The sequence below is a fragment of the Zalophus californianus genome, chromosome 17 (assembly GCF_009762305.2).
Source record: "Zalophus californianus isolate mZalCal1 chromosome 17, mZalCal1.pri.v2, whole genome shotgun sequence".
NCBI classification, from domain to species: Eukaryota; Metazoa; Chordata; class Mammalia; order Carnivora; family Otariidae; genus Zalophus; species Zalophus californianus.
Window position 1 is genome coordinate 14,410,624 of NC_045611.1, and position 27,390 is coordinate 14,438,013.

Sequence of the window (27,390 nt, forward strand, 5' to 3'; positions counted from 1 at the left end):
TCCTTTAAATTTATAAGTTAAAATACATCAAGGGGGCAAAGCAACAAAATGGACTTGGAATGTCAACATTGCTAGATAACGTGACTGAAATAGTGAACATCTGCCAAAAGGAAGTTTTTAGGCTGGTGATCTTTATGAGATTCACAAAAGAAATTAGGTAACATTAGGCTTCTCATGTTACAATGTGTATTAGGTATGTGTATTTTGTAATGTTGCCCATAATTCAAACAATAAAAAATACTCTGAAAGTAGAGACAGAGAATTCCATTTTATCACACCCTAACCAAATGGGACCAGAACAGGTGTAATCACTTTAAAGTGTTCTTCTCTATAAATCAACTTCTGATACTTTCCAGAGTGGAGCTGTCAGCCCTTACACACCCACTGAGGTTGAGAATTTTTGGAAAACTAAACACAGGCATTAAAATAATGTTTGAATTAATTTTAATCACAGTGGCCTATATTCTCATGCCTCCCAGGACCCTACTGTATCTCTTCCATGTGTGAGATGCATGGGAGGGCTGCACATGGGCAAAACTCACCAGAGTGCAGATCAGGAAGGAGAATTTAGGTCAATTATCTTTTGAAGTGTGATCCCTTTAAACAGCTACTCAAGGTAGTATCTTGCTAACTGTGCTGCCTATAATAAAGGTGACCTGTGCTGTTTCTTTAAATACTGCTTTTTGGTTATAAGCGATCAAAGTACTAAATTTGTGTAAGGAAAAAAAAGATCAAGAGAAGTGCCATCCATGTTCTTTCTGGAATCTATTGGAAGGACTGGGTGTATGTTTTACCTCTCTGAAGGCCTGGGCTTGAAAGTAGGTGCATCCATTTCAGTATCTCCCAGTTGGGTCTTTGTTTTCTTTACCTGTAAGTTAAGGAGACAAGTAATTTAGATGTTATTTCAGAACCTTTGGTAAATACTTAAAGAAATTTAAAAAAATCATGGAGTAAATAAATATATGGAGGGGAGGGAGATGGAGGCAGGGAGTATTTGGTATGGATCAATTCTCCAAAGCTTAAAAAAATATATATTGTGTGTGGATATGCATTTAATTAGTTCTTGGAGGGAAAAAAAGAACACTGAATAAATGGTTTTGTGGTTTAAAAAATTTTTTTTGATGTGGAAAAATCTTAAAGAGTCTTTCAATTAGTACAACACTTCTGCTGCTAGTATCATGGCAGGGCCTAAGAAAAAGCAAATAGATTCAAAGCAGTATAATGAATATAGGGAATACCTTCTATGGATCTTCAAAGAAAATGATTTAAAATTTCTAAAAATTACTGATAAAATTAATTGTTCTTGTGGTTATAAAAACAATACACATTTGTGGTAGAGAATTAGAAAAATATGCAGACATTAAAAAAATAAAAATCACCCTGGATCTTACGGTTTAGAAATAACAACTTACCAAATTTCCTTCTAGTATATAATCATACAAACATGCACACACACATACACACATTGAAAAAAAGCTTAGAAGCAGTTACATAGCTTGTGCATTAAAAAATTTGTTTAACTGTTTTCAAGGTTTTGTATCTAGCTACTTTTCCTTATTATATACTGTCAGCCAAAAAAAGATTTTTAATAAAGTGAAAAAAGTGAGTTCATTTTAGGCCTATGAAGAACTATACCAAAGAAATGATAAGAACCCGTTTTCTGTCATTGCCTTCTTCCAACAGGCTTATGCGTTATTAGAAAGTTTAAGATGGCTTTCAGAGATGAATTAGTTCCACATGGAATTTGAACAAATATCCAACAGTAAGAGCATAGCACAAAATCCATTAAGCCTTGGGACTGTTCATTATGAAATTCTGAATTTTAACAATCTAGAAATGTAATCCAAGCTTAGATTTATTTTTCATCCCTTAAGACTGTAAATTCCAAATAGAGCATGGACCTCTTTTTTGGACCTGAGAGGCTACAAGTGGGCAGAGGAGGAAAGAGCTCCTTTCCTTCCCCCTGGGTCTTCTGTTTCCATGCTTGCCCAGCACCACAGATCAAGCCTGTGGGTGGCTAGCAAATAGGGTTATCATCCCCCCCACACACAGGAATATTACACAGCCATAAAAAAGGATGAGGTCATGCCATTTGAGACAACATGGATGGAGGACCTAGAAGGTATTATGCTAAGTCAAATAAGTCAGACTGAGAAAGGCAAATACCATATAATTTCACTCATAAGTGGAATCTAAAAAACAAAACAAAACAAATGAATGAGTAAACAAACAAAAAGCATAATCAGGCCTATAAATACAGAGAACAAACTAATGGTTGCCAGAGGGGATGGAGGTGGAGGGCAAAATGGGTGAAGGGGAGTGGGAGATAATAGGCTTTCAGTTATGGAATAAATAAGTCACAAGAATAAAAGACACAGCATATGGAATATAGTCCCTGATACTGTAATAACAATGTATCAGTGTAGGTGGTACTGATACATATGCGGTGAACATAGCATAATGTATAAACTTGTTGAATAACTATGTTGTACACCTGAAACTAATATAACACTGTGTGTCAACTGTTATTAAAAAAACCTATGAATTAGTGGAGCATACATTTTAGCGAGGGGAACAGACAATAAAGATAACATTATAGAATGGAAACACCATAGGAAAAGAAAATAGCAGGGTAAGAAAAATTGGGAATAGGGAGTGGACAGTGTGTGGGATGATCATTAGAAACCTCACTGAGAAGGTGGCATTTGGGTCAAGACATGAGAAGGTGAGGGGATAAGCCATTTAGATATGGAGGGAGGGCTTTCTAGAGGAACAGCCTGTGTAAAGGCCCTGACATAGGATCAGGCCTGCAGGGTTGGAAGGGGGTGAAGGAGTGGAGATAATGAGATCCAAGACATAAGGAGTGCGGAGGGGGTATGCATGTGGGACCTTGAACTTTTGGCTTTCCACTCCGGTTTGAATCTTTGTACCACCATTTCTCAAATGTTACAGATTGAGTGACTCTGAGCTTCCATTTGCTTGTCTGTAAAAATGGGGATCTTATTGACGATACAGTTATTTTAAGGATTAAAATGAAATATCAAGCACAGTGTCTGGCATGTGGTATGTTTGCAACAAGTGTTCATTCTTTTATTCCTCTGGGTATCATTTTGTGTATTTTATATCTATTTTATAAATGTACACATAAACATAAAAGGGTGAGGTAACTGACCAAAAGCTACCAAGAGGTAGGAATCCAAGTAGATTTGAACTTTGTAAATAAATAACAATTATCCCCAAAACAATAAAAGTCACACTATCCCCTAATACAATCTGTATCACCAATACAAACTAATGGGTGGGTGGAGAACTCAAGTCAACCAAGGAAATAAATCTTGGATGTATTAGCCATTAGTGAGGACTGGTATATTAGCAGAAATGTACAGGCAAATCTCATTATTTCCTATTTCCATTGAGTGTCTATTTCAAGGTTAGAAAAAATGCTATCTATCCTTCTGGGGGGCATCTGAACATTCAAACAATACCAGATAAAATGGTCGCTTGCAAACTTTTGAAAACACCATTGCCTGCAAGGTTGAAAGGGCCTCTCTTAGACATCAATTTGCCCTGCGTTAACTTTTTTTATATGATGGTGGCAGTTTTTCTCTCATGTGGTGGTATCATTAGAGTTTCACCTGAGTTCACAGAAATCATTTTCTGGCTAAGTTTCCACTCAAACCCAGTTGCTATAGAAGTTGAACATCAGTAGGGGAGGCAATTAGTTAGCTAGTTATTATGACTTTACTTACTTAGTACATTTTTAGCAGAAAGAAAAATGACAAAAACCTAAAATAATTCTATAGAAATATACAAGTGACTTTTTTTACCCATGGATCATTAGCACAGTAGAGAGGATTTCAAAGATTCTACCAACACCTATAACATCCTCTCCTGTTGTATTATTATGCAGTTGTCATCTGTTAATAGGGCCAACAGGAACCATTCTAATAAAAGTTACACGGTACTTAGTGTTGGAGGCCTAAAACTATGAGACGAATTAAAGATGGATTCCTCTTTGTAGGTCAACAGCAACTATATGTAAGTTATTGCCGAGACAATTAGTTATACCACTTTTGGATATTCTGCTGGTCAAAGGCACTTCTGGGAGCTTTAAAAAATATTTGCCAAAGAACTTCTCCAGGGGAACATTAGTCTCTGTTGACTATCCTACAAAGTTTGCTCTTAAGCACTAATGTATTATTTGGTCTCTATCCTCTGGTCTGGATTCTGGAGTTTATAAAAATTCTGCATTATCTCCACCTAATCAGATAAGGGTTTTTCCTGAAAAATTTGTCTTACGATTTTTGTACCATATATTAGGAGCCCAATAAAATGCCTATTGAATGAATGAGTAGAAAAAAAAAATTCTTTTTCCTTCTCCTTGTTCTGTTACAAATTGAGGATTGAACACACATACTGAATATTTTACCTATTGCAAAGTATATGCATATACTAACATATACATAGATATGTGAAGTCTGACTTTTTTAAAAAAAACACACACACCAGAATTTATAGCTCAAATGAGAGTTGCTTTCTGAAATCATTTAAAGAGATAATCCATTTATTTCTCAGATGAAAGTAAAAGCTTCGGGAACTTTGGGTAGTTCTTTCCTGACCTCTGGTCATTACTTTGGACATTGATTTGTCAGCAAATGTTCACCACTTGATAGTAGATTGGATGTCTAAAAATAGCTAAAAGTCAGTTGGAACCAAACTTCTGAAATAAGGAAATGAGCAAGTTGGATAATACTATTCTTTATCTAAAAATATTGGGCAGGGGGTGCCTGGGTGGCTCAGATGGTTAAGTGTCTGCCTTCGGCTCAGGTCATGATCCTGGGGTCCTGGGATCGAGCCCCACATGTTGGAACACTGTTGGAGCCTGCTTCTCCCTCTCCCTCGGCCTGCCACTCCCCCTGCTTGTATTTTCTGTCAAATAAAAAATAAAAAAATCTTAAAAAATAATATTGGGCAGGACCATAAAGTAATGGGTTAATACTTTTTTTTTCATATGGCTCTTAAATTGCTTTTTAAAATTAAAGCATAATTAAGACACCTGGCTGGCTTAGTTGGTAGCACATGCAACTCTTGATTTTGGAGTTGTGAGTTCGAGCCCCATGCTGAGGGTAGAGATTACTTAAAAAGAAAAACAAACTGGATTTTTTGGGAAATAATTCACATACCATATAATTCACTCATTTAAAGTGTAAAATACAATTATTTGTCAGTATATGCACAGATATGTGCAACCATCATCACAGGTAATTTTGAAATATTTTCATGTCCACAAAGAAAAACGCTGTATGCTTTAGCCATCACCTCTCTATTTTCCTACCCCTCCCTCCCCATTCTCCTCAGCCCTAAGCAACCATGAAATTAACTTTCTGTTTCTACAGATTTGCCTATTCTGGACACTTCATATAAATGGGATAATATGTTGTCTTTGTGACTGTCTTCTTAACATAATATGTTCAAATTTCATTTATATTGTAGCATGTATCATTCCTTGTTATGGATGAATAATATTTCACTGTATGGCTATACCACATTTTGTCATTCTTTCATCTATGAATGGGCATTTGGGTTGTTTCCACTTTTTGGCTATTGTGAGTCAGTATCACCATTTATATACAACTTTTTGTTCAAATACCTGTTTTAAATTCTTTTGTGCATACACCTTGGAGTAGAATTGCTGGGCCATATGACAATTCTATCTTTAGCTTTTTGAGGAACTGTCAACCATTTTCCATAGAATCTACACCATTTTACATTCCCACTAACAGTGTCTGAGGGTTCCAGCTTCTCCATTACTTTGCCAAAACTTATTTTCCCCTTTTTGAAAAATTATGGCCATCCTAGTGGGTGTGAAGTAGTATCTCATTGTGATTTTAATATGCATTTCTCTAAAGGCTAATAATGTTGAGCATTTTTTCATGTACTTGTTGGCTATTTGTAGACTTTCTTTGGAAAACATTTTATTGCCTACTTTAAAATTCGTAATGGGCACTTCCGGAAGAGAAGACCCAAATGTTTTGAGCAATAGTAGCACTGTTGGAACAAATGCATAGTCTCATGGGGTCACTAAACTGATGTGTAACACATCTTTGATCATAAGAGTAAAGAAACAATTAATCAATCACATCACTTTAAGCTGATTCTTCATCTTACACTTAGCAGTACAACATCCATGGGTTTTTACAACAAATATTTACACATCTCTTGCACATTCATAGACAATATACTGCTTTGTGTACAGTAGGGACTTACTAAATAATTCTAGGGGCTGCAGAATTTCCTTGAAGAAAGGGTTTAGGGGCAGAGTCTAGTTGGAAGAAGGAGAGAAGGAGTACACTGAAGCTGTGTTTGTGTAATACTTATATATGACTATCAAAATATTATTAATCTACAACAAAGAATAGGGGAAGGCTGATGAAGATCATGGCAACTTAAAGCTTCTCCTTTTCCCTCGTGTCTATAACCAACTGAGAATCTAAGGAACTATAATTGGAGAAGGAAACATGCTTTCTCAGATTTACCAATGGCTAGTCACATTAATATAGGCACATCACTCTTCCCTCCCTTTGCTCCAAGCATGCATTTATATACAAGCAAACTGATGGATAGATATGTGAAAGGCCATGTGGATTAGTAGTAGGAGGGATAAGCAAGCCAATAAATGGATGAGAGACAGTAGCATGTTGATGGGAGAAAATGGACTGATAAGTGGGTAAAAGTATGGATGGGTAGTAGAGAGGACTTCTGCTTAGTGCAGCAACCCTGCTAGCAAATAGTAATCCAATATAAATCTTAATAGTCTAAGAGATTAGTGAGCTGAACCACAAAACCAGGTTCTGATGGAGTACTTTTAAAACATTCAATTTCATCTACCCTGGTGCCTCTGAAAGTTAAAAATTGCCTCACTGGGTCCAAATGGTTCTGACTAATTTTTCCCACTCAGTTCTCTCCAGATCTTTGGTGTGGATCAAAAGCTCATGAGAAAAAATGAGCAACAGGCTACACGCATTACTGGCAATCAATTACCTAAGGTTTTAAACTGGGGGCACAAAATGGTGGCAGCTTTTCCCAGGGCTGCTCTATGAAGAAAGGACAATCTATGAGAATAGAATAAAAACACAAACTGACAGAAGATGGAATTTGTGACCAGCTTAGGGATTTTCTCACTCCTCTCTAGGGTCTTCTGTTAGAAAACAAAATCAAAATTATGTAATATGATTCCTTCCATGCCTTTCTCTTGCTCGGAATTAAAAATCATCTACTGAGGACTTTCTCACTTCAAAACCCAGTCAGGCGCTTTCTACTATCAAGGAAGGTGCCCGAAGAATAAATTGCTCCTATCAGAAATAAAGCATTTTAGTTGTGCCACAAGCAGTGAGATCTGTGTTTATAAGTCTTTCCAAAGACAACTCCATTTTTGCAGCCCTCCTCTCATTTTCTTTTGATGCATAAAACCTGTAGACTGGAGCACTGTGATTGCATTCGGCTCTGGAGCAGTGTAATTGTAAATATTCATTGGAATTCAAGCTAGCTTTCCCAGGTCTCTCCTAGGGCTGTGCAGCTATGCAAACAGCAGCGGTGCCACATTAGCTCACAGCCCGGAGGCCACCTATTTCCCCACAGCCCCTAGGACCCTTTCTGTAGAGTGAGCGCATGCAGAGAAACTGGCCCTTAAACACCATCTCAATCTACGATTTCACTTGTTTCTCCCTTTCTCCCCATGACTGCTGACCCTTAGCAATTCTGTCTGTCAGTCCCAAATATGCGTTAAAAAGACAACCATGTCCTCCTCGACTAAAACTGAGTCTGAATGCTCTTACTGTGCCTGTGCTCAACCTATTTAGAAGATTAATCAGATTCTAGCCATTCTGTGAATGTATATACAAATATACACAGACACACAGATACACACACACATGAACGCACACACACACATACACAGAGGAAGCTATGTATATTATGCAGCAACTCCAGAAGAAAAACTAGGATAGATACCTACTCCCATTAAGATATAAGAGCATTCATGAGTTATTCCACCCTTCTCCAAGTTAAAATCTGAAGGAATCCAAAATAAAGTAATATGGGCCTAGGAATAGGCTATTAGTTATAACAAACTTACAGTAAAGAGTTATTTACATATTTACATATTTAAACATATAAATTGGGCCAGAAGGAACCTGTGTTTCACCATGCTGATTCAATTCTCAATGTATTGCCTATAAGGTTGAAGTTGAAGGTACAAGCTAGGCTCCCCAGACCACTCCCCAATATATCTTCTGAATGCTAGATGATTAGATTCCAACAGGATTTATGGCACCTGCAATATTAACTTCAAAATAATCCAAGAAATAGATGGATGCATAGAAAAATCACCTATAGAAAGTAATTTTTAGAGTTAAGAGGGAGATATGTTATTAATGTTGAAATATTTCAATGCAAAAGTAAGTCTAGATTGAAATTCTTTGGGCCTGGCCAACATTTTGATTTAATGATGAAAGTGAAAAACTACATTAAGTGGCAAAAAATACAAAATGGTCACAACATCATATCTATAAGGAAATTTATTTTAATTTTATTTAACTAAGTGAATTCATGAGCAAATGGCACTCTGCTAGGCATTTTGAGGGCTACAGAGATGAATGACATATGTATCTGATGTCTTGAGAGCTTTAGAATTTAGCAGCAGAGAGAAAATATGCATAAATAGCTATGCTATTAAAGAAGCAAAATACTGAGAGGGAGCGGGGAGGAGAGAGAGGGAGAGGAGAGCATGAGTACGTGCAAGCTAGTGAGCAAACTAGAGAGATGAGAGAGGGACCAGGAGAGAGACCCAGAGAAAGAAAAGAGGAAGCTGAGCTCTGTGAGGACTCAATCTCCAACTTGTTTCAATTCATTCATCCTTCTCTTCTCTCTGCCTCAGGGAAGTGACTGTGGCTCTTGGGGCCTTAAAAAAGATGGTGGAGGAGTAGGGGACCCTATTCCAACCGGTCCCGGAATTGAGCTGGATATCTACCAGACCACACTGAACACTCATGAAATCAGCCTGAGATATAAGAAGATAGATCTGGATCTCTACAAACAGAATATCACAGGCGGTTGGTTTCAAGGTACAAAGTGGGGAGCCATGATTTTACGGGCAGATATCGAAGGATAAATGGAAGGGTGAGGGAGCCGTGGGGATTCTACACCACTGGTGAGCAATAGCCTCCCACGCTGGGGACCAGGCACAGACTCGCAGACTGGTAGTGGCGGGGAAAGGACTTTAGGGCAGCCCCCCATTGGGAAACCTGAGTGGTGGGGCTGCGCCTGTGAACTGGGGGTGGTTGGTGGTTTTAGAAGCACAAAGGGCAGAGACGGGCCCTGACCTGGAGGCGAGGACTGGGAGCACTGCTGAGGGGCGCACAACCCAGGACGCTGCAGTTTATAGCAGCACAGACAGAAACAGAGATAGTGTGGCCTGGAGAGCTCACTGAAGAACAGACTGGGGTCTCTCTGCTCTGAGGCAGAAGGTTGGAAACGGTCTCTTCTGCTCTCTCAGAAGAGATGCAGAAAGACAAAAGACACCAGGGAAAGCCGCCAGAGAACAAAAGCCCCCCAAAACCGGTTTTCACTGAGCCCATCCCCCCCCCACAGGGGGCAGGGCAACTGTGCCCAAACAGGGTTGCCTGAGTAACAGCCTGGCAGGTCCCTCCCCCAGAAGACAGGCTGGGAGAACAAGAGACCAGCAACCCTAAGGTCCCTATAAAACAGGTGCATCTTGCTTGGGTTGTGGTCAATAATTTGGACTCTATACATTTCCTTAATCACCCCTCAATAGAATGACTAGGAGGAGGAACCCCCCAAATAGGAAAGATTCAGAAACTATGATTTATGCCACAGATTTACAAATGGATTCAGATATAACCAAGATGTCGGAGATGGAATTCAGACTAGCAATTGTGAAGACAATAGCTAGAATGGAGAAATCAGTTAATGGCAACATAGAGTCTCTAAGGGCAGAAATGGGAAAGCTGAATTAAAAATGCTATCAATGAGATCCAATCTAATCTAGATAATCTAACAGCTAGGGTAAGTGAGGCAAAGAACGAATTAGTGACCTAGAAGACCATTTAATAGACAAAAAGGGAAAAGAGGAGGCCAGGGAAAAACAACTCAGAATCCATGAAAATAGAATCAGAGAAATAAGTGACACCATGAAATGTTCCAATGTCAGAATTACTTGAAGGGGTGGAGAGAGAGAGAGGACTAGAAGATATATTTGAGCAAACAGTAGCTGAGAACTTCCCTAATCTGGGGAGTGAAACAAACATTCATGTCCTAGAGGCAGAGAGGACCCCTCCCAAGATCAAGGAAAACAGGCCAATACCCCAGCATGTAATAGTAAAACTCGCAAATCTTAGAACCAAGGAAACCATCTTAAGGGCAGTTAGGGGGAAGAGATTCCTTATGTACAGAGGGAGGAACATCAGAATAATGTCAGACCTATCCACAGAGACCTGGCAGGCCAGAAAGACCTGGCAAGACATATTCAGGGTACTAAACGAGAATAACATACAGCCAAGAATACTTTATCCAGCAAGGCTGTCATTTAGAATGGATGGAGAGATGCAGAGCTTCCAAGAAACTGGAAGAATATGTGACCACTAAGCTGGCCCTGCAAGAATTATTAAGTGGGGTTCTATAAAAAGAGAAAGACCCCAAGAGTGATATAGAAAAGCAATTTACAGGGACAATCTATAAAAACAAGGTCTTCACAGGCAACATGATAACAATCAATTCATATCTTTCAATAATCACTCTCAACGTGAACGGCCTAAATGCTCCCATAAAATGGCACAGGCTTGCATATTGGATAAAAAGACAGGACCCATCCATATACTGTCTAAAAGAGACTCATTTTGAACCTAAAGATACATCCAGATTGACAGTGAAAGGATGGAGATCCATCTTCCATGCCAACAGACCTCAAAAGAAAGCTGGGGTAGCAATTCTTATATCAAATTAGATTTTAAACTAAAGACTGTTGTTAGAGACACAGAAGGACACTGTATCATTCTTAAAGGGTCTATCCAACAAGAAGATCTAACAATTATAAATATCTATGCCCCCAAAATGCAGCCATCTACATAAGCCAACAGTTAACCAGAATAAAGAGTCATATTGATAACAATATGTTAATTGTAGGAGACCTCAGTACTCCACTCTCAGCAATAGACAGATCATCTAAGCAGAAAATCAACAAAGAAACAAGAGCTTTGAATGACACACTGGACTAGATGGACCTCATAGATATATACAGAACATTCTACCCTAAAACAACAGAATATTCATTCTTCTCGAGCACACATGGAACTTTCTCCAGAATAGACCACATACTGGGTCACAAATCAGGTCTCAACCGATACCAAAAGATTGAGATTATTCCCTTCATATTCTCAGACCATAATGTTTTAAAACTGAAACTCAATCACAAGAAAAAATTTGAAGAAATTCAAATACTTGGAAGCTAAAGACTACTCAGCTCAAGAATGTTTGGGTCAACCAGGAAATCAAAGAACATAAACAATTCATGGAAATCAATGAGAATGAAAACACATTGGTCCAAAACCTATGGGGTACTGCAAAGGTGGTCCTAAGGGGGAAATACATAGCCATCCAAGCCTCACTCAAAAAAATAGAAAAATCCCGAATTCACCAACTAACTCTACACTTTAAAGAACTAGAGAAAAAGCAACAAACGATGCCTAAGCCATGCATTAGAAGAGAAATAATAAAGATTAGAGCAGAGATCAATGAATTAGAAACCAGAAACACAGTAGATCAAATCAACGAAACTAGAAGCTGGTTCTTTGAAAGAATTAATCAGATCGATAAACCACTGGCCAGACTTATCGAAAAGAAAAGAGAAAGGACGCAAATTAATAAAATTATGAATGAAAGGGGAGAGATCATGACTAGCACCAAGGAAATAGAAACAATTATTAGAAATTCTTATCAACAACTATATATCAATAAGCTGAGCAACCTGGATGAAATGGATGCCTTCCTGGAAACTTATATACTGCCAAGACTGAAACAGGAAGAAACTGACAACCTGAGTAGGCCAATAATCAGTAATGAGATTGAAGCAGTGATCAAAAACCTCCCAAAAAACAAGAGTCCGGGGCCTGATGGATTCCCTGGGGAATTCTACCAAGCATTCAAAGAAGAAATAATACTTCTTCTCCTGAAGCTGTTTCAAAAAATAGAAACAGAAGGAAAGCTTTCAGACTCATTCTATGAGGTCAGCATTATTACCTTAATCCCCAAACCAGGCAAAGACCCCATCAAAAAGGAGAATTTCAAACCAATATCCCTGATGAATATGGATTCCAAAATCCTCAACAAAATCCTAGCTAATAGGACTAACAATACATTAAAAGGATCATCCACCATGAGCAAGTGGGATTTATCCTTGGATGCAAGTGTGGTTCAACGTTCGAAAATCAATCAATGTGATAGAACACATTAAGAGGAGAGAGAAGAACCATATGGTCCTCTCAATTGATGCAGAAAAAACATTTGACAAAATACAGCATCCTTTCCTGATTAAAACTCTTCAGAGTAGAGGGGTAGAGGGAACATTCCTCAAGTTCATAAAATCCATCTATGAAAAACCTACAGGGAATATCATCCTCAGTGGGGAAAAGCTGAGAGCCTTTCCCTTAAGATCAGGAACACAGCAAGGATGCCCACTCTCACCACTATTTTTCAACATAGTACTAGAAGTCCTAACAGCAGCAATCGGACAAGAAAAATAAATAAAAGTATTCAAATTGGCAAAGAAGAAGTCAAACTCTCTCTTTTCGCAGATGACATGATACTTTATGTGGAAAACCCAAAAGACTCCACCCCCAAATTACTAGAACTCATACAGCAATTCAGTAATGTGGCAGGATATAAAATCAATGCACAGAAATCAGTTGCTTTCTTATACACTAACAATGCAACTCTAGAAAAAGAAATTAGAGAAATGATTCCATTTATAATAGCACCAAAAAGCATAAGATACCTCGGAATAAACTGGAATAAACCCAACCAAAGAGGTAAAGGATCTATACTCTAGGAACTACAGAACACTCATGAAAGAAACTGAAGAAGACACAAAAAGATGGAAAAACATTCCATGCTCATGGATCGGAAGAATAAACATTGTTAAAATGTCTATGCTACCCAGAGCAATCTATACCTTTAATGCCATCCCGATCAAAATTCCAATAACATTTTTCAAAGTGCTGGAACAAACAATCCTAAAATTTGTATGGCATCAGAAAAGACCCCAAATCACCAAGGAAATGTTGAAAAAGAAAAACAAAGCTGGGAGCATCACGTTGCCCGATTTCAAGCTATATTACAAAGCAATGATCACCAAGACAGCATGGTACTGGCACAAAAACAGACATATAGACCAATGGAACAGAATAGAGAGCCCAGATATGGACCCTCAACTGTATGGTCAAATAATCTTTGACAAAGCAGGAAAAAATATGCAATGGAAAAAAGATAGTCTCTTCAATAAATGGTGCTGGGAAAATTGGATAGCCACATGCAGAAGAATGAAACTCAACCATTCTCTAACACCATGCACAAAGATAAACTCAAAGTGGATGAAAGACCTCAATGTGGGACAGGAATCCATCAAAATCCTAGAGGAGAACATAGGCAGTAACCTCTTCGACATCGGCCACAGCAACTTCTTTCAAGATACATCTCCAAAGGCTGGTGAAACAAAAGCAAAAATGAACTTTTGGGACTTCATCAAGATAAAAAGCTTCTGCACAGCAAAGGAAACAGTTGACAAGACAAAGAGGCAACCCACAGAATGGGAGAAGATATTTGCAAATGACACTACAGATAAAGGGCTGGTATCCAAGATCTGTAGAGAACTTCTCAAACTCAACTCCCAAAAACCAAATAATCAAGTCAGAAAATGGGCAGAAGACATGAACAGACACTTCTCCAAAGAAGACATACAAATGGCTAACAGACACATGAAAAAATGTTCATCATCATTAGCCATCAGGGAAATTCAAATCAAAACCACATTGAGATACCACCTTACACCAGTTAGAATGGCAAAAATTGACAAGGCAAGAAACAACAAATGGCAAAAATTGACAAGGCAAGAAACAACAAATGTTGGAGAGGTTATAGAGAAAGGGGAACCCTCTTACACTGTTGGTGGGAAATGCAAGTTGGTACAGCTACTTTGGAAAACAGTGTGGAGATTCCTCAAAAAATTAAAAATAGAGCTACCTTATGACTCAGCAATTGCACTCCTGGTTATTTAGCCCAAAGACACAGATGTAGTGAAAAGAAGGGCCATATGCACCCCAATGTTCATAGCAGCAATGTCCGAAATAGCCAAACTGTGGAAAGAGCCGAGATGCCCTTCAGCAGATGAATGGATAAAGAAGATGTGGTCCATATAGACAATGGAATATTACTCAGCCATCAGAAAGGATGAATACCCAACTTTTACATCAACATGGATGGGACTGGAGGAGATTATGTTAAGTGAAATAAGTCAAGCAGAGAAAGTCAATTATCATATGGTTTCACTTATTTGTGGAACATAAGTAATAGCATGGAGGACATTAGGAGAAGGAAGGGAAAAATGAAGGGGGGGATTGGAGGGAGAGATGAACCATGAGCGACTATGGACTCTGAGAAACAAACTGAGGGTTTTAGAGGGGAGGGGGTGGGGGGATGGGTTAGCCCAGTGATGGGTATTAAGGAGGGCACGTACTGCATGGAGCACTGGGGGGGTTGTATGAAAACAATGAGTCATGGATCACTGCATCGAAAACTGGTGATGGATGGTGACTAACATAATAAAATCTAAAAAAAAAAGAAGCAAAATACTGTGTTACTTAGAGGGAAGGGGTGAGGGGGATTTATGAACAACCACATGGCAGAGGTGAAAATCAACCAGACTCTGAAGCAATAGAAGGATTTTGACAGAGGGAGTTGGATGGAGGGAGAAATCCATCTGGATTTCTCCCTCCATCCAACTCCCTCTGTTATGAGATATTGTTGAAGTTCTATTCACCAGAAGTTGTGAATATGACCTCATTTGGAAATAGGATTTACAAATATAATCAAGTTAAGATGAGGTTGAACTGGATGAGGGCTGGTCCTAATTCAATGACCAGTGTCGATATAAGAAGAGGAATATTTGGACCCTCTCCTGGGTAGGGGAGAAGGCCACATGAAATGGAGGCGGAAAGAGACTGGAGCGATGCATTTACAAGCTAAAGGAACACCAAGGACTGCCAGCAACCCCCAGAGGTTAGGAGAGGCAAGGAAGGATTCTTCCCCTAGAGCCTTCAGAGAGAACATGGCCCTGCTGCCACCTTGATTTCAGATTTCTAGCCTCCAGAACTGTGAGAGAATACATTTCTATTATTCTAAACCACCCATTTTATGATGCTTTATTATAGCAGGCTTAGGAAACTAATATAAGAAGAAAGAAGATGTGGCTTAGCCGTGGGAAATGTGGGACTTATTCTGAAAGGTGAAGTTTGGATTGTCTGGAGAGCAGTGTATGTAAAGATTAACATTAGGAATTACACCTGGGAAAATAAGAAGGCCCAGATTGTGGAGTTTGGGCCACTATCTATAGTATATAAAGCATTATTAGGGACTGATGGAAGATTCAGGATGAACTGGAAGAGTAGACTAGGGAAGAAGTGGGAAGAGCTTATAGGCTGTTGTGGTATTTGAGATGAGAAGTGACATCCTGGGTGGTGGCAGTGGTTATGGAAAGGAAGCTATGGATTTGAGGGGCAGAGGTAGAATTGATGGAATGTGGGGACTAATTAGATGCAGGAGGCACAAAAATAATTTGAACTTTGAAGTCTGGAGGCTGAGATGGGAGGATGGAGATGCTAATATCAGAGGCAGGAAACCCAGGAGGTAGAATTGGTTTGGGAGAATGTCTTGAGAAGGAGTCTGGGTTTTAGTAAATGGAGAAGTCCAGCAGAATGATGGAAATGTGGACTTACAGCATGAGAGGTCTGCTGGGCTGAGAATATAGGTCGGGGGCCATCTGCACTGAGGAGATTGTCAAAGGCCTGAAAATGGTTGAGATCACCAAAGGAGATGCGTGAGCATAAAGGGAAGAGCTGAACATTGGGGGAGCACCTGTATTGAGGGAGATGGAAGAGGCAAAGACAAGTTAGAGAGGCAGAGGGTAACCAAGATCGACCCAAGTCAGGGAAGCCAGAGAATGTAATGCGTGAAGGGGAGGGTGATCAGAAATATAAGATGCTATAGGGAGACTGAGGAGGACAAGGAACCAGAAAGAGTCATTGGCTATAGGGATTAAAATGTCAAGGACAGTTTCAAGCTAGTGGTGTGAGAGGTCATTTTAAAAGGGTTTAGGAATGATGAAGGGGTGAAAGAAGCTAATATTCTTTTGACAGATTTGGTAATGAATAGAAGGAGACAGATAAGAGGTTTTTTGTTGTCCTTTTTTTTTTTTTTTAAAGATTTTATTTATTTATCTGACAGAGAGAGAGACAGCAAGAGCAGGAACACAAGCAGGGGAGAGGGTCAGAGGGAGAAGCAGGCTTCCCGCCGAGCAGTGAGCCCGATGTGGGACTCGATCCCAGGACCCTGGGATCATGACCTGCGCCGAAGGCAGACGTTTAACGACTGAGCCACCCACGCGCCCCGTTGTCCTTTCTGTTTTAAGGTAGAAAAATATATGAGCATATTAATATCCAAAGGGGAAGGAATCGAGAATTTGGGAGAACTGTAAAAAACAAAACAGAGCAGATAACTGATGGAGCAGAGCCCTGGAAGGAAGAGGGATGGATTGGGATCTAGATAGAGAAGAATTAGCCTTAGAAAGGAGATGGGATACTTTCCCCTCTGAGGCAGGCAAAACGATAACAGGAGGGATTATAAATCATTTGGATGTGCAAAGAGGAAGTTGAAGGAGTTCATGTTAGGGAGTCTCATCTCAATAAAGCAGAAAGCAGGTCACCTCCTGAGAGAGAGGTGTGGTAGAGTGGGTTGCAAGTTTGAGGGATGGGAAAGATGATATCTTTGGGGAATATGATAGAGAGTGAAAAAAAGGCTTGCTAATAAGCCTAGTTGAGGTGGTGGCAACAGTGCTAATTGACAAAATGACTTTTAATTGATAAGATGTAACTTCCTCTTGTAAGTTCTAACAGCATAGGAAAGGTAGGCAGGTGGAAAAGCAGATGGTAGGGAGAGGCCAGTACTGGTTAAGAGCCAGATAATGACAGGAAAGCTGAAAGCCAAGGGATCCAGGTTATAGTAAAGGCTAGAACAAGCATTTTTTTTTTAAAGATTTTATTTATTTATTTGACAGAGAGAGACACAGCAAGAGAGGGAACACAAGAAGGGTGAGTGGGAGAGGGAGAAGCAGGCTTCTCATGGAGCAGGGAGCCTGATGAAGGGCTCGATCCCAGAACCCCGAGGTCATGACCTGAGCCGAAGGCAGAGACTTAATGACTGAGCCACCCAGGTGCCCCTAGAACAGGCATTTAAAAGATGTTTTGAGTAGGTATCAGTGTCCTTGTGCTTCAAAGTTATCTAAAAATAGTGATGGAATAAAGAATCAAGAAAAAAGGAAAGTAAAGGATAAAAATTATGTTCCTTTCTTCCGTTATACATGCCTTCTTTTCTCTCGTTAATTCATTCAACAAACCCTTGCCGAATGCCCATCCATGACCAGGCATGGAGAAAGAAGGCAGGTGTCAGGTCTGTAGATTAGGTTTCTTATCCTTGGGAGTCTAGAATAACAAGAACAACGGGGCACCTGGGTGGCTCAGTCGTTAAGCATCTGCGTTCAGCTCAGGTCATGATCCTGGGGTCCTGAGATCAAGTGCTGCATCAGGCTCCCTGTTCAGCGGGAAGACCACTTCTCCCTCTCCCACACCCTGCTTGTGTTCCCTCTCTCGCTTTGTCTCTCTCTGTCAAATAAATAAATAAAATCTTTAAAAAAAATAAAATAACAAGAACAACAACAATAACAAAAAAACCACAACCAAAAAAACCCCGAAACCAAAAACCAAAATCAAAACCAACAAGAACAATAAGCACTCAGCTCACATTGTCCACCAGGAATCACCTTAAGTGCCTATCCACATATTAACCAGTTGGTACCTTGACCCTCAGATGTAGGAACAATTCTTATGTCTAATTTCACTGATGAGGGTATTGAACTGCAGAGAAGTTAAATGACTTGTCAGGGTCACACAGTTAGTTGCCAGCAGAGCTGGGATTTGAACTTAGTGAGTCTGGCTCAAGTCTCTGCCCTTAACGACTATGCTATATGAACTAAAAAGATTTTGAAATGGGTTATAAGTAGGATGATTACATATTCCAATCCATTTGGGACAGACCCACTTGATGGCTATTGTCCCAGTGAAAGTATTCATTGTATCCCCTTTCAATCAAAATTTTGAAGGATAAAGTATGTAGTTCTCCCCAATTTTAAGAGAAATTAAACAATTGCTGGGCTTTTCTTTAAACAATTAATTGTTGGCTTACATGATGAATATAGACAAAGAACTGAAAGTCATTTAAGGAAAATAAATGAAATGGCTATCTCTTACTACGATGCACAGCCTCACAGCCCGCAAAACCCAGCTTCTTTGATCCCCTTGGTAAGACCACAGCCCCTGTTCCATTCCTAGTGCCCACCCTGTCCCTCTAAGCACTTTAACCCTACTGCTGAAGGAGTTAAAAGAGAAACACAGAAGGGTGCATTCTCCAAGCTGCTACCAATTGGACTTCTGCACACCCGTTCTTTAAGCAGTAATGGAAATTGAACCACAAAACCCTAGAGTGAATTTGCTCTCCCTATCTATCTCTTTCTTAATTCCTTTCCTTACCTCCACCCCCAAGTGAGTACTCCACTATTTCTTCCAAACCAGGCGTAATGACCACGTGTCATGGGGATATGCAGTCTCAGCTAGAGCTGGTATCAGGCTGATGCCAGGCCATTTGCAATGATGTTGGTTGCCTTGTGGCTGTTGGTAATGGCTTCACATCATGAGCTACCTCTCCTTATTGTCTTCAGCCTCCAGTGGGAAGCAAGGAAACTGGTACCAGCCAAGGTGGATCTGGTACCCCATGAAAAAATGTGCTCTTGTCACCGCCAAATTAATCCCCTTGGAAGATTTAGAGATGTACACTCAACTCCCTGTGGAGAAAAAAATGTATGAGTTTTCTAATGCTCACTGATGATAGGCACTTATACAACATTGTGATTGGCTCTTAGTTCAGTAATGCCGTTTAAAATGCTGCAATGTGCAAAAATGATGGTAATGCCTAGGACAGAGCAAGCAGAGAACCAACTCAGCAAACTCAACAGAAGACATCCATCCAGGGTTTTCAATATCCTGCTGAGCGGCCATTGTTTTGTAAGGCTTTATTATTCTCTGAGGTTTTAATATGCTGGTCCACAGAATGCTCTTATTTCTCTGACTGTGTTTTCTATTGTTTCCTCTGTTATCGGCCCTCTGTTTTTCCTTTCTCTAGACTCACTTGTGCAGTAAGTTTATGCATTCATAGTGATTTCAACTACAATTTAGATTACAAAATGTTCCAAATATACGTTGAAGCTGCCTGAAGGGCATTTTACTCTTTCTCCCTTCCTTCCTTGGTAAGCTCATCCTCTAATATGATTTCAATAATAGCTAACATTTATCATGTGTCAAGTACAAAATTGATGTTTGGAACCCTGCAAGGTAAGTACTATTATATCTTTGTCTCTCAAAGAAGGAGCTAGTAAGTGGTAGAACTGAGATTTGAACCCAGAAATTCTTGCTTCAGCCCCTACGCTCTTAACTACCACGCTAGGATGCCTCTTCACAACCATTTGGTTCTCTCCCTTGTGACGAGATATGCCAACAGCTTCCTAGTACTCTTTCTGACATCAGCAAAACTCAACACCATTTTTCATATGAAAAGTTTACTGTGTTCTCTACTGATCAAATATATTTAAAGTCCTCCAAAGTTTTCTACTCACTTCTCTGTCACCCAAGCCCATTCAGAATCGATTCCAGCTAAGGAGATTTGTGTGCCAGGCAAAGTGTTTTTACCATTTCTTTAGGCTATTTCTCTACCTAAAACAGTCTTTTCATCTCCTCTCTGGGAAATCTTTTACCTCCTCCTTTAGGATTTACCTTTTTCAGGGAGGAAAATAAATCTAATCAGGGATGCTGTGTTCTATTTCTTTATTTGTCCTGCAGAGTCTAGTAATGTTTATCATCCATTGATATGCAGTAAAGATGGTTAATGTACCCCGACATAACCATCCTAACCAACACTGGAAGGAACTCAGGCCTGATAGCTGAGAGGCACAGCTTAGTAATTACTAAAGATCAAAGAGTAGGTCTTTATCTATAGAGAGGCTTCTGTTTTGTTTCTAGGCTGTTTCCTATTTGTGTTCACTTCCATTCCTCATTCTTCCCTTGTTCTGCTCTGTGTAGCTGGGAGCTGAACCCCCTGCAGGTTGTATTTCTAGGCTCCAAAGTCAAGTGGTTTACCAGCTAGGTTTGGCCAATGAGAGGAGCTGGAAGGAGAATGGAGTGTGGGAGGGAGAAACCAAGCACATTTCCCTCTTCTTTCTGCTTTGGGATGGGACTCCAGCAGCAACTGTGTTTCCTCTGTAGCTCCAGCTCTACTCCATAGGCTTGACATGATTCCAGTCCCTGGACTCTGATAGCCCGACCTCCTCCCTTTGTCTCTGCAGGAGGGTAGTGGCTTCCTGCCGTTGTTAACTGCCCCACCCCCACTGGTGTCTCAGTTCTCCCATGTAATTCCTTGCATTAAATTTCCTCTTGTGAATACTTGAAGTGCTTTGTTTTCCTGGTTAGACATTGAAAGAGCAAGCGACCTTTTTTTTTTTTAATCCTAATAGAATCATGGAAAAATTCTCCTGATAATCTTTTTTTTTGGAGAAAGAGAGAGCAGAGCAAGCGAGAAAGAACACTAGTGGGGGGGGAGGGGCAGAGGGAGAGGGAGAAGCAGGCTCCCCACTGAGCAGGGAGCCAGATGTGGGGCTGGATCCCTGGACCCTGGGATCATGTCCTGAGCCAAATGAGCCACCCAGGTTCTCTTCTCTTGGTAATCTTAAATCCTTGTAGAGCTGTCCTCTCATTGTTTAGGAAGTGATAACTGGCCACATCTAGTAAGTTAATGGAGGAAAAGATGAAAGTGATGTGGTTGTAACAATGGCATTAAGCTTCTAAGATAGTGCTGATGCAATGTGTTTCAAACTTACAACTCTTCCATTCTTGACATTCTCTATTATAAATAAATTTTGAATATACACCACAAATACATAGCTTTGTAAGTAGTAAGGTAAGAAAAATGATTTATTTATGATTTCATAGGTAAATGAGACTAGCTCAACACTATCATATTATTTTATTGGTATATTTAAAGGGACTTGTTTAATATTTAATGTTTGTTAACAAGCATTACAAAGTTAACAAAGCATGTGTTTACATTGCTATAGGAAATGGGACACTTTTAAACTTAATGCAAATGTCCAAGGTAAAGCCTGACCCTAAGATGAGCCATAAATTCACCCTGTGCCAATCTAATTAGAGCCATGTGGTGAGCAAACAGGACAGATGTCATCTGTTCATTCTTGTTCATCCATTCACCCATAGCCTCAGTCTGTCCTGTCCCCAACTCTTTTCTCAACTATGATATCTGAGGGATCCTTGGGAATTTCTTTTTGAAGTTCCTGTCTGGATATAAGTTCTTTGATATGGAGGAAAGGAAATAATCAATTTAACTATTTGATGCCCCTGAAAGTAAGACCTCCCATGAACCAGGAGTCCCAGCTACAGCAGAATTTAAGCTATGATCTCAAGCCGAGCTCCAAGCCATTATAAAGGATTTTCAAGACCCAAAGAAGGATCAAACTAAATTTATAGAAGAATTTAGGATTCATTTTGGAGCTTATGACCCTGGGCTCCCTGATTTGTACCAATTGGTTCACATGGTGGTAAGTCCAAGAGATGCCCAAAGATGGCTCCATGCAGCAGATTAGAAGGACTCCTCTAGAGACTTGGAGGACCCCATCAAGTAGTCCTCAAAAGATGGAATAAAAAGAGAAAGAAAATTAGATTAATTGCTCCATGAAGCTATATGAGAGTTTTTTTTCTGTGAGAATTGATTGGCTATAATATAATCCTATAAACACAAAAGGGATGAATCAGTTGCAGACTTTCAAATTTGCTTAGCAGAAATATTTAGACAGCATTATGGTCTCAGGGACTCTGAAGCTAATATTGCCTTGTCTGCTCATTTTGTTAATGGGCTTTGCCCTGAGCTTAATGATTTATTAAAGAAGTATAAATTAGAATGGCAGATCACTCCCCTTTCTAAGCTCCAACATCTTGCTGAGTATTTTGAAAGAATTTTTAGACAGTGGAAGTCATCAAGCAAATAAGCTCATGACCCTACAATTATAGCAACTATAGGGGCCTCAATAAAATTTTAGAACTAATTTTGCCCCTGTTGACAAAGATATCTGTCAATACTGCAAACAGAAGGGACAATGGAAAAAGACTATACCTTCAAACAACATAATTATCCAACTAGAGGGAACGTTCAACCATCAGTCTCCAAGATGATTATCAACAATGACAGGACTTGGAGGAATTGCCCAGTAAGCTACTCCTGGTGATTCCTAAAAATCATCGGGGTGAAATAAAACATAAAATAAATGGAGAAATCTGTACTGTGCTAGTACATACCAGAGTAATTTTAAACCCCACCATGATACACCAAGAACTTCCTTGGAGTAATAAAAATGTTTCGGTGGTGGGTGTGTCCAATCAAAATCAAAAGGTTCCTTTATCAGAGCCCATACTGTTACCCTTGGCCTCTTCTCTGAAAATCTTGCCTTTCTATTATTTGACACGGCTCCTCTAAATCTCCTAAGAAGAGATTTACTTTCTAAATTAGGAGGCCAAATAAATTTTTGCCTCAGGAGAAATAACCTTGGAATTTCCAGAGTCAATAGATCCTGAAATATTATGTGCTCTACAAGCCCAAACTGATTATTCTGAAGGGGATAACAAACCCCATAATGACATAAATATTATACACTGCTCCAAACTCCCTAACATTCTGATGGGCCTCTTCTTTCACAGATATGGGAAAAATTAAGAGTGCTGAACTATTAAAATTCAGATCAGGAAAACAGTGTGGAGAGTCCTCAAAAAATTAAAAATAGAAATACCATATGATCCAATAATTCCACAACTGGGAATTTTCCCAAAGAAAACAAAAACACTAATTTAAAAAGATACACACACCCCTATGTTTATTGTAGCATATATATGCATCCCTATGTTATTCCATTATTTACAATAGCCAAGATATGGAAGCAACTTAGTGTCCATCAGTAGATGAATGGGTAAAAAAGATGTGGTATATATATATACAAGGGAATATTACTCAGCCATAAAAAGAATGAGATTTTGTCATTTGTGACAACATGGATAGACCTAGAGGGTCTTATGCTAGATGGAATAGTCAGATGGAGGAAGTCAAATACCATATGATTTAACTTACGTGTGGAATCTAAAGAACAAAACAAATGAACAAACAAACAAAAAGTAGAACTGACACATAGATACAGAGAACAAACTGATGATTGCCAGACAGGAGGTAGCTGGAGGGATGGGCAAAATGGATGAAGGGGAGTGAGAGATACAGGTTTTTAGTTTTGGAATGAATATGTCACAGGGATGAAAGATACAGCATAGAGAATAGAGTCAATGGTATTGTAGTAGTGTTGTATGGTGACAGATGGTAGCTACACTTGTGGTGAGCGGAGCGTAACCTGTAGACTTTCAAATCACTATGTTGTATACATGAAACCAATGTAACACTGTGTGTCAACTGTACTCCAATTTAAAAAAAAGAAAAAGAAAAGATGATAAACTAGAAACAAATAAGAGATTATTTGAATATATTTTGGCACAAACATAAACAAAATTCAGATTCATCCTTCTAAACTGCTTCCAAAATTGCCCCAAGACCCTTTAAAACCTGGAGCTATACAAGGGCTCATCCCCATAATAAAAGATTTAATAGATCAGGGACTAATTATTCCCTGCACCAGTCCTTGCCACACTCCTATCTACCCATAAAAATAGCCCCATGGTCGAGGGTGGAGATTTGTACAAGATGCTAGGGCTATAAATAAAACTGTATTCCAAGGTTTCCTGTGGGACCCAACCCAAACATTCTGGTGTCAAATATTCCAACTGAATGTAAATGGCTTACAGTTGTAGCTCTGTTTTGCCTTCTTTAGCATCCCAATAGATAAGGAAAATTAGTATTTGTTAGCTTTCACTTGGAAAAATCAACAGTATACTTGGATACTATATTCACTCAAGGATTTACTGAGGCCCCTTCATATTTATCACAAGTTCAACATTGGGATTTAAGTACACTACAACTTCCCTGAAATTCTACCTTGATTCAATATGTAGATGACTTACTTCTTTGCTCCTCATCCAGAGAGAACTCAGAAACTGACTCAAAATATCTATTGCAACAGCTAGCTTATAAAAGCCATAAGGCCCCTTGAGATAAAATTTCAGTTTTCGTAAGAAAAAGTACATTACCTTGATCATGATTTATCAGCAAAAGGAATCATTCTGCCTCCAGAAAGAATAAGTACCATCCAAAATTACCCCAGACCTAAGACTAAGAGACAACTTAGAAGATTCTTTGGACTTTCAGGATATTGCCAATTTTGGGACCCTAATTTTTCCTTATGGCTTCTCTATGAACTGACTAAAAGTAACATTTAGGAACCTGTTCCTTGGGAAACAAAATATGAGGAAGTGTTTACTGAAATCAAACAAGCCTTACAAAATCCTCCTGCATTGGGACTTCCTGACTATACCAGGCTTTTGACACTGTTTATGAATGTAACAGGCAGGCATTGGGAGTCCTTACACAAGAACATGGAAAAAAAAAGTCCTATAACTTTTTATGGCTTATAATTGGACACGGTAACCAGAGTATAACCAAATTGTTTAAAGGTAGTTGTTGTAGCTGCTAAAATTGTAGAATCCTCTTTAGAGCTTGTTCAAGAAGTGTATTAAATCTGAAGTTTCCGGGGGCGGAGCAAGATGGCGGAGGAGTAGGAGACCTAGATTTCGTCTGGTCTCAGGAATTCAGCTGAATAGGGATCAAACCATTCTGAACACCTACGAACTCAACAGGAGATCGAAGAGGAGAGTAGCAACAACTCTCTGAACAGAGAAGCGACCACTTACTGGAAGGTAGGACGTGCGGAGAAGTGAATCCGAGGCGATATTCAGGAGGATAGATGGCGGGGGAGGGGCCTCCGCCGGCCGCTTCTGGCAAGTGCTAGAACCGCGGAGCACAAAATCGGACCTTTTAGAAGTCGGCTCCGCTGAGGGACGTCGCTCCAGTGGCTAAGCGGGGGGTAGAATCCTCCCGGGACAGTGTGGTCTCAGGACCCTTGGGGTCACAGAAAGACCGGGGGTGCCTGAGTGCGGCAGAGCTCCCAGGTATCGGAGCATGGAAGCCGGCTGCAGAGAAGGAGCTGAGGCGCGGGCTCTCAGCTCGGGGTTGCCATAAACTGTGATCCGTGGCCCAGTCGGGCCACTGCTCCTCCAGCAGGGACCCAACAAGCGGCAGAGCCGGGGAGACTCCCCTTCCTTCCCGGGGAGGAGCGGCGCGGGAGCGCACCGCAGGGATCTGCTGGGTTTGGAGACTCCACACGGGGTTGGGTGCCAGAGATAGCAACGCTCGGTCACAGGCTGGGTGAGCACGGAGTGCGGCCGGAGACTGGGGAGACGGGAGTGACTGCTTTTCTCTGGGGGCACACTGAGGAGCGGGGCCCCGAGTTCTCAGCTCCTCCGGGTGGAGATTGGGAGGCCACCATTTTTGCCCTGGTCCTCCAAAGCTGTACCGAGAGCTTGCAGGGAACAAAATCTCCTGAGAGCAAAGCGGAGCAGCTTCCTTAGCCCGGACTGACAAGGGCGGGGCAATTCAGCCTCCGGCAAAGACATTTGGGAACCACAGCAACAGGCCCCTCCCCCAGAAGATAGGCATGAACAGCCAGCAAGCCAAGACCAAGTTTACCGATCAAGGAGAACGGGAGAACTCCAGCGCTAGGGGAATACTGCACAAAGAATTCATGGCTTTTTTTTACCATGATTCATTAGTTCATCAAAGTTAATTTTTGTTGACTGTTTTTTTTTTTTATTTTTCTTTTTCCCTTTTTCAACCAACATCTTATCAATCCCTTTAAAAAAAAAAAAAACAACATTTTTTATTTTTCATTTTTAGAGTCATATTTTATCCCTTCATAGTAGTTACCCTTATTTTTGGCATATATATATAAGTTGTTCTCTCTTTAAAATTTTGAGATACAGTTTCTTCTAACAGATCAAAATATACCCTAAATCACTAGTGTATGGCTTTGTTCTAGTCTCCTGCCTGATCACATTCTCTCCCTTTTTCCTTTTTTTTTTTCTTAAATCTTCTTTCTTTTTTCAAACAACTTCTTATGAAGTCCTTTTATAAAATCTTTTATAATTTTCATCTTTACAGTCATCTTCCATCCCTTCATTGTATCAACCCTGATTTTGTACATATATGTCTTTCTTCCTTTAAAATTTTAGGAGGCACTTTTTTCTAACAGACCAAAATATGCCCAAAATCTATTGTGTGGCACTGATCTATGCACTAGCCTGATCATATTTGATCATATTCTGCTTTTTTTGTATTGTTCTGTTTTTCTTTTTATCTTTTTTTTTCTTTTTTTTTTCTCTTTCTTTTTTCTTTCTTTCCCTTTCTTTTCCCCTGGTTTCAGGTCTTTTCTGATTTGTATACAGTATATTTGCTGGGGACGTTGTAAACCTGTTAGCATTTTGTTCTCTCATTCATCTATTCTCCCCTGGGCAAAATGACAAGACGAAAAAAATCACCTCAGCAAAAGGAACAAGAGGTAGTACCGTCAGCCAGGGACCTACTCAATACGGACATTAGTACGATGTCGGACCTAGAGTTCAGAATCATGACTTTAAAGATACTAGCTGGGCTTGAAAAAAGCGTGGAAGTTATTAGAGAAACCCTTTCTGGAGAAATAAAAGAACTAAAATCTAACCAAGTCGAAATCAAAAAGGCTATTGATGAGGTGCAATAAAAAATGGGGGCACTAAATGCTAGGATAAATGAGGCAGAAGAGAAAATCAGTGATATAGAAGACCAAATGATGGAAAATAAAGAGGCTGAGAAAAAGAGAGAGAAACAACTACAGGATCACGAGGGCAGAATTCG

The 27,390-nt window shown here is 39.8% G+C and overlaps 1 long non-coding RNA gene across 1 annotated transcript in view; it reads right to left on the reverse strand.

Annotated features, from left to right (window-relative positions):
- Positions 1–794: 794 nt before the first annotated feature.
- The window catches only part of LOC113935354, a 61,522-nt gene continuing 34,926 nt past the window's right edge, over positions 795–27,390 (reverse strand). The window contains exon 4 of the long non-coding RNA XR_003524027.1: positions 795–868. This is a non-coding gene — a long non-coding RNA (uncharacterized LOC113935354). The remainder of the gene's footprint in view (positions 869–27,390) is intronic.